The 16,105-nt window shown below is 46.4% G+C and overlaps 1 long non-coding RNA gene across 4 annotated transcripts in view; it reads left to right on the plus strand.

Annotated features, from left to right (window-relative positions):
* Positions 1–15,379, plus strand: part of LOC131278782 (uncharacterized) — an 80,280-nt gene extending 64,901 nt beyond the window's left edge. For all 4 annotated transcript variants that reach the window (XR_011649083.1, XR_011649082.1, XR_009186217.2 and 1 more), the window contains one exon: positions 9,252–15,379. This is a non-coding gene — a long non-coding RNA (uncharacterized lncRNA). The remainder of the gene's footprint in view (positions 1–9,251) is intronic.
* The last annotated feature ends 726 nt before the right edge of the window (positions 15,380–16,105 follow it).

Below are 16,105 nucleotides of genomic sequence, written 5' to 3' on the forward strand. Positions count from 1 at the left end.
GGAGGTGGCAGTGGGGCCTAGGCTAGATCTGCAATATGATCTGGATGGAAAGAAGCTGGTCCCCACCACCACTGGGATCCTTAGTCCACCCCACTTCCCTTCGTGCCAGGTGTGGAGTTAAGATGGTGGCTTCCGGCCTCTTTCTGGCCTGTACAAGCTCAAACCTTAGCTGTCCTCAGGATCATACTGTAGCCCACTGAATTTCCTCATCATAGCTGAAATTAGTACCCAACTGTCTCTTCCTCCCCCGTTTTGGGGAAGTGGAGCTTTCAATTCCAGCCTTGGAACAGCTCCTGAGGCAGCCTGTGCCTCCGGTGAAGGATGGGCACCAGCCTCCATGGCATGGAGTGCTCTACTTATGACTCTTCTCTGCAGACGGGCAGTCTCCTCCTTCCACTCCCCCAAGGATGTTGCAGGATGCTCTCCTGGCCTCCATAGCCCCCAAACAGGTGCTTCAGCAGCTCCAGAGAGCTCTGGGTGTTTGCTAACTGCCCTGTAGCAGGAGCTGACTCTGGGAGCTCCTTACTCTGCCCCCATCTTGCTGATTCTCTTTGCTTTTCTTTTGAAGATGTTTCTAGCTCTTCAGGACACCTTATCCTTACAAATAAATTTGATAATCATTTTTTCCACTTATTTAAAAAATGGTGGTGAAATTTTTTATTGGGATTACATTGAATCTGTATATCATTTTGAATAGAATTGACGTCTTAATGATATCTAGTCTTCCAGTCTGTGAGAATGGAATATTCTTCCAATTATTTAGGTCTTTTTTGATTTAACAATGAGTTGTAGTTTTCTGACTACAAGTGCTTTACATCATTCGTTAAGTTTATTCCAAAATATTTGAATTTTATCTGTCATACTTTATTTTCACCACTCTTTTGAGACTTTTAACTCTTTTACTGATATAATCTTCATTTCTAGACTTCTTCCAAGCCTCTCTCTACTGTATTTTCTTTTCAGAGTATAACACACTCTTTAGTATTTCTCGTAAAGCTGGTCTCTTGGTTACAAACTCTCTCAGTTTCTATGTACCTGTGAGTGTTCTAAACTTCCCCTCAGTTTTGAAAGACAATCTTGCCAGATATAAGATTCTTGGCTGGAAGTTTTTCTCTTGAAGTGTCTTAAATATATCACACCACTGTCTTCTTGCCTCCATGGTTTCTGTTGAGAAATTAGCACTTTGTCTTATTGGGTATCCCTTACATGTTAAGCATTGCTTTTCTCTTGCTGCTCTCAAAATTCTCTTTGTCTTTGACATCTGACATTTTGATAAATATTTCTCTCAGAGTTGGTCTATTTGGATTTATTTGGAAGGGAGTATATTGTGCTTCTTAGACATGACCCTTCAATAGGGTTGAGAAATTTTCTACCGTTATTCCTTGAAATATTCCTTCTACCCCCTTTCTCTCCTCTTCTCTTCTCTTCTTCTGGGACACCCATGACATATATGTTTGCACATCTCTTGCTGTCATTTACTTCCTTGAGAACTTGTTCAATTTTTCCCATTATTTTCTTTATCTCTTCTTTTGTATTTTTGCTTTCAGAGGCCATTTCTTCAAGTTCACCAGTCCTTTCTTCTGCCTCTCAAATTTGCTGTTACATGATTGCAGTGTATTTTTAATTTATTGCACCTTTCCTTCCTGTAAGATCTGCTATTTTTCACTGTGTGCTTTCAAATTCTTCTTTGTGCTCATCCAATGTCTTCTTTTTTTTTTAAAGATTTATTTATTTCCCCCCCTCCACCACCTGCTGTTTTTGCTATCTGTGTCCATCTGCTGTGTGATCTTCTGTATCTATTTCTATTTTTTGTCTTCTTATCTTTCTCCTCTAGGATTCAGAGGGATTTGATCCTGGGGACCTCTGATGTGGAGAGGGGTTCCCTGTCAGTTGTGCCACCTCTCTCTCTTTTTTTTTTTAAAGATTTATTTTTATTTATTTAATTCCCCTCCCCTCCCCCGGTTGTCTGTTTTCTGTTTCTGTGTCTTTTTGCTGCGTCTTGTTTCTTTGTCCGCTTCTGTTGTTGTCAGCGGCACGGGAAGTGTGGGCGGTGTCATTCCTCAGCAGGCTGCTTCCTCCTTCGCTCTGGGTGGTCTCCGTACGGGTGCACTCCTTGCGCGTGGGGCTCCCCTACGCGGGGGACACCCCTGCATGGCAGGGCACTCCCTGCGCGCATCAGCACCGTGCATGGGCCAGCTCCACACGGGTCAAGGAGGCCCAGGGCTTGAACCACGGACCTCCCATGTGGTAGACCGACGCCCTAACCACTGGGCCAAAGTCGGTTTCCCTCACCTCACTTCTTGATGTCTGCTATGCTTTATTTTGACTCTCCCATTTGTCTCTCCTTTTGTTGCATCATCGTCTTGCTTCATGACACATTTGTGCAGGCACTGGCTTACTGCACTGGCCCTGGCTCACCATGTGGGCACTGTCTCACCATGCGGGCACTCACGTGGGTACTTGGCGCACCATGCAGGAATTTGCGTGGGGACTCGGCTCACTGTGTGGGTACTGGCTCAGTTTGGAGGCACACTTTGTCTTCTTTTTTACCAGGAGGTTCCAGGGATTGAACCTGGGTCCTCCCATATGGTAGGCGGAGCCTTATCACTTGAACCACATCTGCTTCCCCCAGTTTTATCTTCCTTTTTAAAAAATTATTATTTATTTATTTATTTCTCTCCCTGCGGGGGGAGGGGCCCTTCCAGTTGTCTGCTGTTTGTGTCTATTCACTGTGTGTTCTTCTGTGTCTGCTTGTATTCTCATCAGCAGCACTGGGAATCTCTTGTCTTTTTTTGTTGCATCATCTTGCTGTGTCAGCACTCCGTGTGTGCGGCACCACTCCTGCGTAGGCTGCACTTTTTTCACACTGGATAGCTCTCCTTACAGGGCACACTTCTTGCACGTGGGGCTCCCCAATGCAGGAGACACCCCACGTGGCATGGCCCTCCTTGTGCGCATCAGCACTGTGCATGGTACAGCTCCACACGGGTCAAGGAGGCGTGAGGTTAGAACCGTGGACCTCCCATTGGTAGGTGTACGCTCTATCCATTAAGCCAAATCTGCTTCCCTCTCCCAGTGACTTCTTAATATCCTTAATCTCTTTAGCCATTTCATTGAATTTATTAAGGAGATTGTTTGAACATCTGTGATTAGTTGTCTCCACTTCCTGTTTCTTGGTGTGGATTGTAATTTTTTTGTTGGTGTCTTGGCATCTGGCTTACTAGACATATTTTTCTGGGCGCAGCTTTCCCCTCCAGTTGAGGGCTTCCTGCCCTTTCTCCCTTGGTGGTTGTGTAGTAGGAGCCGGGGATCTAGTTGGTTTTGTAAGCTGTGGAGGCTCAAGCTGCCCTTATTGCCCCAGGAACCAATAAAGCTTCTCCCAACTTTCTCCTTTGTGAGGGGTAGGGACAGAGGCACAGCTGTGTATAGTAATCCAAGTTGTGCAGGCCTAGACTGTAGTTGCCCAGAGAGACTGATGAAGCTTCACACCTCCTTCTCCCCTACCTGGGGCTGGAATGGAGCTATAGGTGTGGGCAGCAATCTATGCCATGCGGGTACAAAATGACTGCAGTTGCCCTGGTAGATTTCCTACTGTTTAGTCTGTGCCAGCCAAATGTCCCTGCAGTTACCTAGAGATGGTGCAGGTCTCAACAGCTTCCTCCCTGCTAGAGGTGGGACTGAAGCCTCGGCTAGGGCTGCAGGCTGATCTGGGTGAAAGAAACAGTTGTCTACTGTCACTGTGATTTTCAGTCAGCCCCGCTTCCCCTCATGCTGGGGCGGAGTCAAAATGGTAACCACTGGCCTCTTTTCGACTTGGACAGTTTCAGACTTTAGCTGTTCTTAGAGTTATACTTTAGCTAGCCGAATTTACTAATCAGTAATTGAGTCGGTGGCCAACTGTCTCTCCCTACCCTCTTTTTGGGACATGGGGCTTCCACTTCCAGCCACAGAAAAGCTTCCTGCATGGTTTGTGCCACTAGAGTAGGGTGATCACTGGCCTCTACAGCGTGGTCTGTGTTTTCCTGGAGAGGCTGGCACAGGTCCCCACAGCTTCCTCCCTGCTGGAGGTAGAGCTGGGGCTTAAAGTGGAGCTGCAATGTGATCTGCATGGAAAGAAGCCGGTTCCTACCAGCACTGGGATTTGCAGCCCACTCTGCTTCCCCTTGTGCCAGGGATAGCGTTAAAATGGAGGCTACCAGCCTCTTTCTGACTTGGACAGGTTCAAACTTCAGCTGTTCTTGGGATTATTCTTTAGCCTACCGAATTTAATAATCAGAGCTGAAGTTGGTGTCCCTCTGTCTCTTCCTTCCCCATTTTTGGGAAGTGGAGCTTCCAATTCCAGCTGTGCAATAGCTCCCGAGGTGGCTTGGGCCTCCTGTGGAGGATGGGTGCCAGCCTCTGTAGTGTGGAGTACTCTACGAATCCTCTCTGCAGGTGGGTGGTCTCCTGCTTCCATTCCTTCCAGGTTGCTCTTCCAGTCTCTTGGAGCCCCCAAACAGGTGCTTTTTAGCTCTGGGTGCTTACTAGCTATTCTGTAGCAGGAGCTGACTCTAGGATCTCCTTCCTCTGCTGCCATCTTGCTGGTTGTTTCTATCCATTTAATTTTAATCTATTTGTGTCTTTATATCTAATGAGAGTTTATTGACTATTGTATTTAAACAGGTGTTGCTTTTTGTTTTTTAATCCAATCTGACAATATGTGCCTTTTAGTTGGAATATATGGGCCACATATATTTAATGTGAATATTGATATTTTTGTGTTTTTCCATCATCTTTTTATTTGTTTTCTATTTGTATCAGTTGTTCCTTGTTCCTTTTCTTCCCTCCCTCCCTCTATCCTTTTCTTCCTCCCTCCCTTTCTCCCTTCTCCCTTCAGGACTTTGTTCAAATGTCTCCTTCAAACAAAACAATTTATTCATAATAACTTACTGTTTTTGATATTAACCCTAACTGACTGATAGTCATTCCATTTTCAAGTTATCATTGGCTACCATAGTTTAAAATATGTATCTAAGTGCCCATTAGTGAGTCACATTCATATATTTATCTGTAGCCACAACTAATGAATTAATTTAATATCTCCTTGGGGAGCAGGTGTAGCCCAGTGGTTGAGTGCCTGCTTTATAAGTACAAGATCCTGGATTCAATCCCTGGTACCTCCTTAAAAAAATTAATATCTCCGATAAGTTTCCTATTGTTGCAGTAGTCTTACATTCCTAATATAAATCTTATTTGGCCATTAAGTTTATTCAGTGAACATATAGTGAGCACTGGTGGTTACATTGTTGGAAATATCGCTGTGAACAACAAAGTCATCACTTTTATAGAGAAAATAATCTAATGGGACATGCTGTACTATTCTTTTAGAATACTCCTATATGTAGTCTGCCAATATTAGGAACATTTAAATAAGGATTGTGATATTTTTCTTTTTTCTATGGTTTTATTTTCTTCATAAATTTTTTTTTTTTAGAGGTACTGGGACCGGGGACTGAAACTGGGACCTTGTATGTGGGAAGCTGGCATTCAGCCACTGATCCACATTGGCTTTCCTGCATTGTTTTTTTCTTCTTTTTTCTTCATTTGTTTGCTTCTTGTTTGTTTTTGTTTTTATGAGACACTGGCGACCAAACCTGGGACCTCCCATGTGGGAACTGCTTGAGTCACATCTGTTCCCTTATAAAGTTTGGTTTTTAAGTTTTGTTTCTCAAAGCTGTTTGAAGTTTTATTTTATCACCTTGTTTCCTTACTGATAGTAGGTTTACATTCATTTTCTTTTATGGGCTAATTTCAACAAACTGCTTTTAATTTTATTTAGTCTTCCTCCTTATTTCTTTTGTTTTATTTTAATCCATCACTGATTTTATTGTTATCTTGTCCTGTTTTCCTTTATTTCTTATTTTTTTCCAATTTCTGTTAGATAAATAAGTAATGAATAATTTTCAGTTTTTTTTAATTAAAAAATGAGTTAGACAAATGAGCTTTATTTGTGGCTCTTATATTGTCATGTAAAGACAACTTAATTTGGATTTGGTATTTATCTTATAGCCAAAGTTTTATTTAGGGAACATTTCCTTTATTGATATCTTTGGTGAAATCATCGTTTTCATCTCAGTTTTAAAGCCCATAATTGATATAGGTTGTAAAATTTCTACATTTTAGAATTCATTTAAAAATTTCTCAGTGATCAGAATGTGATCAAATGATTAAGTGCTTTGTTGTCAGATGCCCTGGTTTCCTTCCTGAATCTACCCCTTCCTCCTTAGTTGGGTAGTTGGGTAACCTTTGGTATGCTACTTAACTCTTTTTTGCTTTGATTTTCTTGTCTTTTATTTTGAGGAAAGTTAGTCTATATATTACAGGTCTGTCATGAAAATTATTAGATTATGTAATTTGAAAATGTTTAGAAGAATATTTGGTATAGAGTAAATACCCTTAGATTTTAGGTGTCATTATTACTACCTCATCAAGTTTTGCCAATAGTCCCTGATAATACAAATTATCTTGTATTGCTGTTTTTATATTTGGCTTCATAAAAATAATGACTTTTAACCTTTTGACTTAATTTTGCTAATTATCATTATATGATATCTGTCTTTATACCATGGAAAGGTTAAGGCTGCAAGTTCCACTTTGATATAGATAAATGCTTGCTTCCCTTTTATTTGCATTTGCATTCTCCTGAAAATTTTTTATTTGCATTTTCATTTTCCTGAAATATTTTGCCTATTCCTTTATTTTCTGCCTTTATCTCTGTTTCAGATTTGTCTTTTTTTAAAAACAACTTATGACTGGATTTTGTTTTTTAAAACCAATATGATTGTCTCAGATATGGAATTCAGGCATTCGTATTTCCTGTGATAATTTGTATATTTGCTTTCTGTCTTGGTTTAGCAACTATTATATTTAAGTATAATAAAACATAACATATACACTATAATTTGTACCATTATACTTTTTTAGTTTCTTTACTTTTTCTGGCGTGTTCAGAATTCTCATTTCTTTTTTGTTCTCTATTGATTTGGTAATTTTCTGATTTTCATTTTTCGTGGTTATCAGCCTACCTTTAATTATAACTGAGCCTGTATCTATTAATGTTCCAGATTACTTAAATGCCCTCCTGCTGTTCCACAGTGTTGTGGTTGCCACTCCTCCTCTTCCAGACCTCCTTAGACAACCTCTAGAAAGCTTCAGTCCCCCATCCTATCCCATCCCCATATTCCTTCAATTTGCTAATTTCTACTAGTATATCATTTTGCTAGTATATCAGTAATTTTCCATAGTTTTAATATATATATCTTTTCCCTTATGGTGAATTTTTTCAATTTCAGTTACTCTTCTTTAATACTACATTGTGCATTTCAAATCATGTTAACATTATCCATTTAGTTGTAACCATTTATCTATAACAAGATTTACTATTTGCTACTCCTTCTCCTCTTCGTGTTCTCCCTGCTTGAGATTTGTTTCCTGGTTTGTAGGAACACCTCAGGTTCTTCTCTGCTAGGGTCATCTGGGTCATTTACTTTTCGAGACTGCAGTCTGAACACATCTTATTTTTGGCCTGTAGTATGAAAAGCTATTTGTGCAGAGGATTCTTGGATTGAAGTTCTTTTTCATAATCACATTATCTTATTCCTTCCACTACTGCAGAGGAGACATCTAAAGCTAGGGTATTTCTCTATTTTATGAGCAACCTGTTCTTTTCATCTGGAGGCTTGTATGATTTTATTGGAATTATACAGATATGCTTCAATGTGTCATTTTCATTTCTTATGTATTTCACTCCATTCTCCTCTTGTGTGGTTTCTGATGAGACATTGCCTGTTATTGTTATTATTCTTGTTTCTCTGTAGGTAAGGTGTTTTATTTTTTTTTTTAAACTTCCTCTGACTTCTTTCAGTATTTGTTCTGTCTTTGGTTTTCTGTGGTTTAACTTTGATCTGTATGGACATGTTTATGTGTATCCTTTGTATTTATCTTGTTTGGTGTTCTCTGTACTTCTTGGATATGTTGTTACTTTTGAAATATTCTTGACCATTATTACTTCAAATAATCCAGCTCCATGTATTAGGTACTTTTTTTTCTCCCAGTTTGTAAGTTTCTGTTCAAGTTCTCCAATTCTTTCTTCAGTTGTTTAGACTCTACAGATGAGCCCATGGTAGGCCATCTTCATTTCTGTTACCGTGTTTAAAATTTTTTTAAATGTGGATATATATATATATATATAACTTAAAATTTGCCTGTTGCCATTTTTAAGTGTACAATTCCGTGTCATTAATTGCATTTACAATGTTGTGCTAACATTACCATCATGTTACATCATTAAAAGAACATTTTCAACACCATAAACAGAAAATCTGTGCATTAAGCAAGAACTCCCCATTCCCCTTTCCCCAACCCCTTGGTAACCTACAGTCTTCTTTTTGTCTATATGAAAATGCTTATTCATATAAGTGGAATCATGAATCATGGTTTATTTCACATAGAATGATGCTTTAAAGATTCTTCCTTCTTGTAGCCTGTATCAGAACTTCATTCCTTTTTTATGGCTGAAGTTACTGTGTTTTCTATTTCTAGCATTTCCTGTTGATTTTTTTCTCAGAGATTCTCTCTCTCTGTTTATATTATTCATCTGTTCTTGAATGTTGTCTGCTTTTTCCATTCAAGTCCTGAACATATCTCTCAAAGTCACTTTGTTTCTTCTCTGATAATTCCAACATCTGTGCCATGTCAGAGTCTGGTTCTGATGATTGCTTTGCATCTTCAGAGTATATTTTTGCTTGCCTTTTTGGCATTTGTTGAAATTTTTTGTTGAAAGCTGGACATGTGGTATTAGGTAACGGGAACTGAAGTAAATAGGCTTTAGCATGAGGATTTATGTTATTCTGGCCAGGAGTTGGCTGTGTTTAACATTTGTTATAGCTGTAGATGAAAGAGGCTTCAAATTCCTCCAGTGTCCTTGTTTTTTTCCTTCCCTCTTGACTTTGCACTTCCCTCAGGACTCCTATTGAGAGAGTCTGTCTCGCAGCTCTTGCGCTGACACCCACTGTTACTGCACTGAGCCCTGCTGGTGTGCTGTAAGGTATGGGAAGAGAGGGTGTTCTCAAAGCTTATGCTTCACTCTCAGTCTTTGGTGGGCCGTGCCCCTTCACCAGTGTTTCTAATGATCTGGAAAATGGTTAATTATTTTTGATGCTCAGAAAAGAAGGCTCAGTCCTGCAGACTCTATCTTTTGTCCTGTGTTGTAGGAGATTTGCAACTGGTGAGTAAGGAGGGAGCTCCTAGCCATCACCTGCCCTTGCTGCCTGCTTAAGGCGAAGTAGGACAAGGACCAGTCCACCTGATGGAGGGACAGACGCCTTGCAGAAACACGATGGTGGCATTGTTCCCCTGAAAAGGAAAAGTGTTTGGACACAAAAGCCTAGAGCATCCTTCTGCCTCCGGAAGCAAGGAGTTCCCAGAGCCCTCTCTGGTCGTGCCTGATGGAAGCGCCCCCCAGAGCCAGGCGAGAGAAGGGCCATGGGGCACCTCCTGCAGAGCTGGGTCCTGCTCCGCCCACTGCCCGCCCCCGGCTCCCGGGGCCCCTGCTCCCGGCGCTGCCCACTTACCTGTCCAGGATGAAGTAGAGGTCAAACTCAGAATTCACGCTTTCCTTTGGCTCCCCCTTTGCAGACAAAGCGCTCCTCCCGCCCCGAACACGGGGTCTGTGTCCCGAGCTCAGCAGCTGCGGTGGCAGGAGCAGCAGCAGCAGTCAGAAGAGGGCAGGCCCAGACGCCGGGCACCTCTGCGCGTGCTGAACGGCCCCGGCCTGCGCCTTTGGCCTAGGCCCGCACGTCCTCGCCACGCACCCGCGCAGCGCGCCAAGAGGGGCAGCGGCTGGCTCTGGGCACCGGCCGCACCTGCCTGCTCGCCCCCTTCCGTCTGCCCCGGGACCCGATGATTATGAGGCCAGGAGGCTGACGTGTGGCCACTTTGTGACCTGCTGCTCTGCGGGGCTGTTCACAACAGCAAGGGGGAGTCACAGGATCTGTGCGGGGTGGGAGGGAGCTAAACGGGCCCTCTTTTCCCCCAGACCCTCACAGGGGGCCACTAGGACCCTCAGAATTGCTGCATTTTTGGTGAATTGTGTGTTACTAGGTTCTGGGTGTTTGCTGGTGAGTACCTGGCACTCCCTCGCCCCTCGCCCTGGCCACCCCGGCCTGGGAACAGAGCCTGGAGGCAGAGGCTGGGCTCAGGCATCTTTATGGTCTGCAGTTACTCTCAGTCCTTCGCGGGCCGCAAGTGGAACCCAGAGGGTGCTCACAGGCTGAGGACGCCTCCCTCTCCTCACCTAGCAGGAGGCGGTCCTCCCCTGGCCAGCTCCAGAGGGAAACCAAGGCCCTGCAGGGGGCGCCAGCGCCAAGGGCCTGCAGCAGGCAGTGGGGGGAGGCGGGGCCAGCCACGGGCTCAGGAGGGTCTGCCAGCTCTGCTGTGGGCCTGCATCTGGGAGGTGGGGGGCGAAGGCCCCTGGGGGAGTGGGAGGGGTCCTGGGAGCCCCTGTCTGTCCCGAGGGGCTCTTCCCCAGAGCACAAGGGCCATTTCTCCTGGAGAGAAAACCCTGCTGGGGCTGGTGCAGACCGAGCCCCAGGAACAGTGGAGAACCAACCCCACCACTGCTCAGCTCCCTTCCAAAGTGTCACTGGACAGGGCTGGGGGGCGCCCAGCAGCAGCCCAGAGCCAGTGGGTAGGAGGGTCCTCAGCAGCCTCCCAGGATCCCCACCCCACCCTGCCCCGTCGCCTTTCCTTGCCCATGCCCGAGACGGTCGCCCTTGACGCTGCCCTGTGCCCACAGGCCTGGGGCCTTGGTGCCCACCCTGAAATACCCACAGTGCCTCAGCCTGCACCCTGCGAACTTTGGGCCCCAGGCCAAGAGCCAGATGATTCCAGAAGAACACCCTCCCACTCCCATAGGCCTGGAGGGTGGGGGCGTGTGTGACCACGGTGAGAGCCTCTGCAAGGGGCTGCTGGTCATGGCCTCTGCAGGCCCCTCCCCACCTCGTGCAGCCCCCAGCTGGCCCCTGCTTCATGAGAAACCCTCAAGACACAGGGTCCCAGAGGCCGAGCTGCCATTGGCCTCACCTGCTACTTAGCCCTTTAGGAGCTCCTACTAAGCGCCGCATCCCAGGGACCGGATACCATGAAAAGCAGACTGGAGGAAAGGGGTGCGAGCCAGACCCCGTCCTCGGGGTGATGCAACATGGCAGGTGTTGGGTGAGAGGACAGAGAAGCTGTGGCGATGCGAGCAAGCCATGGGCACTCTCACGGGAAAGCATGGGGGAGAGCAGAAGGGCTGCAGGTGGGCTTTGCGTGTGGTGCGGGGCAGCCCCGGGACGCCGACCACTGATGGGCCCTGTGTGCAGAGCGGACAGGAGGAGCCCCTGCGGCAGCCGGGCAGCGGGGGGTGGGCTCATCCCTTGTCCAGGAGGGCAAGGGCCTTGAGGGACCAGAGGAAGCTCGGGCTTGGCCGTGGTGCTCCCCAGTCCCCTTGGGGCCTCCCTGCCTCTGGGGTCACGTAGCCCGGGCTTTACTTACCCGGATGATGGGGCTGTTTCATTTTCCAAGTGGCCCGTGTCTTTTCCATGGTCCTGGTTGCCTCTGACATCTCCAGGGGGTGTCCCCGAGAGATTGGAAGGTGGGTTGAAGAGGCCAGGACTGTTTCGCTGCCTGAGTTGTCACCCCCACCCCCCAATCTCTCTCATTAAATCCACGGCACATGCCTCGGGTTGGCAGTGGAGGAAGAATCTAAACTGGGAGCAGGGCCTGAACTTTGGAGCCCAGATTTTCTAAGGCACAGAGTCACACGCTCAGCTCTGGGGACGTTGTTCTTATTGTCACTGGCTCCAGGAAGTTCGGGCCCTGTTGGAGGCAGATGCCACCAACACGTCTTTAGCCAGAGAAAGGGAAGCGGGTGCAGCGGGTCGTGGCAGGAAGGCCTGGTGCCGCCCCATCCGGGGCCCCCAAGTGCTGCCCCTGGCCTCTCACCTGCCTGACGCGACCACCGTCTTCCTCTCGGTGGTCCCATCAGGGAGGGCACCTCTTCAGTGCCCTGTGGCCCCTGTGGGACAGCTGAATGGAATCCTGTAGGGAAACCCTAAGAACTTAGGAATAGATGGCGTTGGAGGTGGGGGTATTAAATGGAGAGAAGACTCCCAGGCTACCCAGTCCTTCCCTCTTTGGAATCATCCAGCTCTTGACATTTCCAGGTGGCAGGTGCCATCCCCGGTTACAGGTGGAGACCCCCACAGACTGGACATATGATTTCTAATCATCAGGTATATGACAGTATTCTAACTCCCATTTCAAAGGGGAGGAAACTGAGGTTCAGAGAGGTTAAGGACAATGCCACGGTCACTTAATTAGGCATTTCAGGGCCAGGACTGACGTAGACAAAGGTTTCCAGGCAGGAAGCCCCAGACCTGCTTTTCCAGGGCGTTCCTGCTCAGCCAGAGGCTGGTGCTGAGGTCGAGAGCCAGAGCTGGGAAGGGCGCTTCTGGGAGTGGACAGGAGAGATCTGGGTAACACACAGCCTCATAGTGCAGTGTCTGAATCCCCGAGCCCAGGGTCCTTCTGAGTCCACTGGTGCCTGGAGCTGGGTCTGGGCTGGGGGTGCCGTGACAGGGGCACGGGCTCAGCACTGCAGCCACTGCCTGCTCTGGCTGTGGGCAGTGGGGAAGTGCCCTGTGCATGGAGGCTGCGCTCAGCTCAGCCCTTACCAGACCAGGAGCTGCGGGCCCTGAGGACCCAGCGGACCCCACACCGTGGAGTCGGATGCCAGCGGCACTGGGCCTCATGGAGGTGGTGGTAGGGCTGCCCCGTGGGCCGGCTGGTCCTTTGGGGACTTTCTCCTCCACGCGGCTTTGCAATTTCCTTTACTTCTATGTCCATAATTTCCTTTAGCTCAGTGAACTTATTTGTGAGAGTTGACTTAATCCCTGATTACTCATCCAGTATCTGTGCTTCTTCTGTTGTTTTACTTTATTCCTCTCAATGGACCATCTCTTCTGTTTCTTTGTATGCTTTGTGATCTTCTGTCAAAGTCTGGGCTTTTAATTCCTTTGGTTTTGACTCTGGAATTCTACCAGATTTTAGGGTACATTGGCTGTGTGAGATTCTTCTTCAATATCCAGCCCAGTTTATACTGAATGTACAGGTCAGTTTATGGTGAAAAGTTAGATTCTTCTCAGGGTTTCTAAGCATGCATCTTGCCCTGGCATGTTTGGGACCTTTCAAGAATTTTTCAGTATGTGCAACTGTTTTCTCTCTACAAAAGGAGTTTCTCTTCTCCGGTTCTCCTCTTCGGGCCCTGGGTTGTGCTGTTTGTATCAATTACAGTCTTTCACCCCAGACACTGCAGTCATCTCAGCTCTGTTCCCGTGCTCTGTTCCTCCTTTCTGCACTGTTTCTCCATCCTTGGCAAATTCCATGTTAGGCAAAACAAACACGTGCTTTGAGTCAGTCTTCGAAGAAGCAGATTGGAGCTGATGTACAAAGACGTGTAATGTGTGTGTTTAGGTGAAAGAATCACCAGGCATCAGGGACCAGCACTTCAAGATGTGCAGGCTGCCAAACCATCAAGCCTCAGACACTGGGCCAAGCCAACAGCTGGGGAGGGGCTCACAAGTGAAGGTTTTCTGCAGCTTTCCCACCAATTTTAGGTTTTCTTTTTCTGATTCATTGTTTACTGAAAAGTTATGTATTGCCAGTCAATTTCCAGAATTCTGGGAAAGTTGTTTCTGACAGAGTGCCAGGTTTCCACTATTCTAAGAAGAGCCATTCACCAGGAGCCTCTTATTCCACCATTTTGCTGATGTCACCACCTCAAGTTTTGGGTTCTCATAAATAATTACTTTTTTTTATGTTTATTATTATCTTTTATAATTTGGCATATTTCATGGATCTGACTCTACAGTTGATATTCAAAAGAATTTGGCAGTTGATAAATCATGCAGAAGTGAACAAAAATATGATATTGTAGAGGAGCTTCGTAGCATGTTTAAAAAAAGAATTTTTTCACTCTAGATCAAAGAATGTCAGAAGAAATCATAGTTATATATGAGGAACTTTGATTTGGGAGACTTATTTTTTTGGGTTGAAGAGTTAGATTGCCTTTTAAATCATTAACCAATTTATCATAATATTGGGGGGTGAAACACATGCTTTCAAAGGATCTAGAATTGTCATGTCTGCTTTGTTTAACAGAATATTTCTTCAGAAATACCAGAGGTGGTATTAAAAACAGGTAATCAGACCAATTTTTAAATATAAGCCTAATTCTTGAGCTGCAATGCTTTTAAACTTCTCTTCCTTCACTGAGTAGGTTATGTCTCTTTTGAGAGCATAGTGTCCTTTCTAGTAGATGAGGCCATTGTTGCCCTGTGGGAGGGCCTGACTGAGTAGACTGATGAACCCTGGGCTTTCCCTTGCCAGCATGCACAATTAAGGAACCCATGCTCCCATCAGTAAGAGGAGGCTGGAGGGACACACTGGGTATGCCTATGACCAGAACCACATGCATGCTGTCCATTCCCTGTCATTTATGGTTCCATAAGCATTTAGACGTCACTTTCAGGAGATAAGTTCAATAATATTGCAAAATGCAGATAAAATCACGATGAGATTAGTTTTTGATTCAGAGAGATATTCAAAACAGGAATTACAAATAGATGCAGGTCTGCCGAGTATGGGGTCCTACACCTGAGCCATCCAATATGGGAGCCTCGAGCCACGTGTGGCTCCTGAGCACATGGCTGGCCCAAATTGAACTGTGAGTGCAAAGAATACACTGGGTAGGAAGGTTTGGTATGAACAAAACAATATAAACATCCCATTCACTTTTATATTGACTATGTGGTGGTTTGAAGCTGTCTGTACACCAGAAAACATGTTCTTAAATCTGATCCCATGGGTGTGGACCCAGTGTAATAGGGCTCTTTGATGAGGCTACTTCAGTTGAGGTGTGGCCCAGCTCCCTCAGGATAGTCCTTAATCCTATTACTGGAGTTCAGAGAGGGAGCAAGAAGCTGAAATCAATGAAACCCAGAAGAGATGGGTGCCACCATGTGCCTTGCCATGTGACAGAGGTGCCAAGGATCACAGGCAGCTGGTCTTGGGGAAGAAATCTTCGCCCTGATGAGCCTTGAGTTGGACATCATCTTGACTTCAAAACCATGATGCAAAAATTCCCATTGTTCAAACTACGAGCCACTTCTTGAAATTTGCTTTGAGCAGCGTAGGAAAATAAGACTGCATTTTGAAGGGAATGTATTTTGGACACAGTGGGTTCAATAAAACATTATTAAAAGTAATATCTGTTACTTTTAATAATAGAAAACTTAAATGCTGTGGCGGCTTGCATACGTGGCTCACATTGCATTACTGTTGGGTCATATGCAGTCCTGGGGGGTTGCAGACCCCCAGGGTGTCCCCACCGCCCAGGCTGCCCTCCCCTGGAGTACCCCACCGTTTTGACATGCTGGATCCAATCACAGCCACAGCCCACACTGAGCTGCATTTGTTATGTTTCTCACCGACCTTCTCCACCTGCCAAACACCCATGTGCTCCCAGGCTCAGAGGCCACATGCTTGGGGAAGCCCCCCAACTCCATCTGGCCCCTCCCTGAGCCCTTTTTGACCCCCACTGAATCACACCTGACACCTCCTGACCTCTCACCTCCTCCCTGACCTCTGTCCCCTCCTGACCTCACACCTCCTCCCTGACCTCTGTCCCCTCCTGACCTCTCACCTCTTCCCTAACCTCAGGCGCCCCATTCCTCTCTCCACATTATCAGCCCCACCTCCTCCCAGTCCTCAGGGGTGGACACTGTCCCTGGCATGTCCCCTTCCACCCCCCACCCCTGCCTGGCACACAGGACGGGGGATGGCGCAGCTCAGACAGCCCGAGGGAAGGCAGCGCCCAGTTCCCAGGAAGGGCGAGCTGAGGGGGGTTTCCCTGGCTCTCTGGGGGACTGTGGGGAGTGAGGCTCAGTGGGACTGCAGGAGCCTGAGGCCTCCCTGTCCAGGTGGGCAGGGACAGGGGGCCCGGGAGGCCCGGCTGGGGCGTGGG

The sequence above is a fragment of the Dasypus novemcinctus genome, chromosome 6, assembly GCF_030445035.2.
Source record: "Dasypus novemcinctus isolate mDasNov1 chromosome 6, mDasNov1.1.hap2, whole genome shotgun sequence".
Lineage (NCBI taxonomy): Eukaryota > Metazoa > Chordata > Mammalia > Cingulata > Dasypodidae > Dasypus > Dasypus novemcinctus.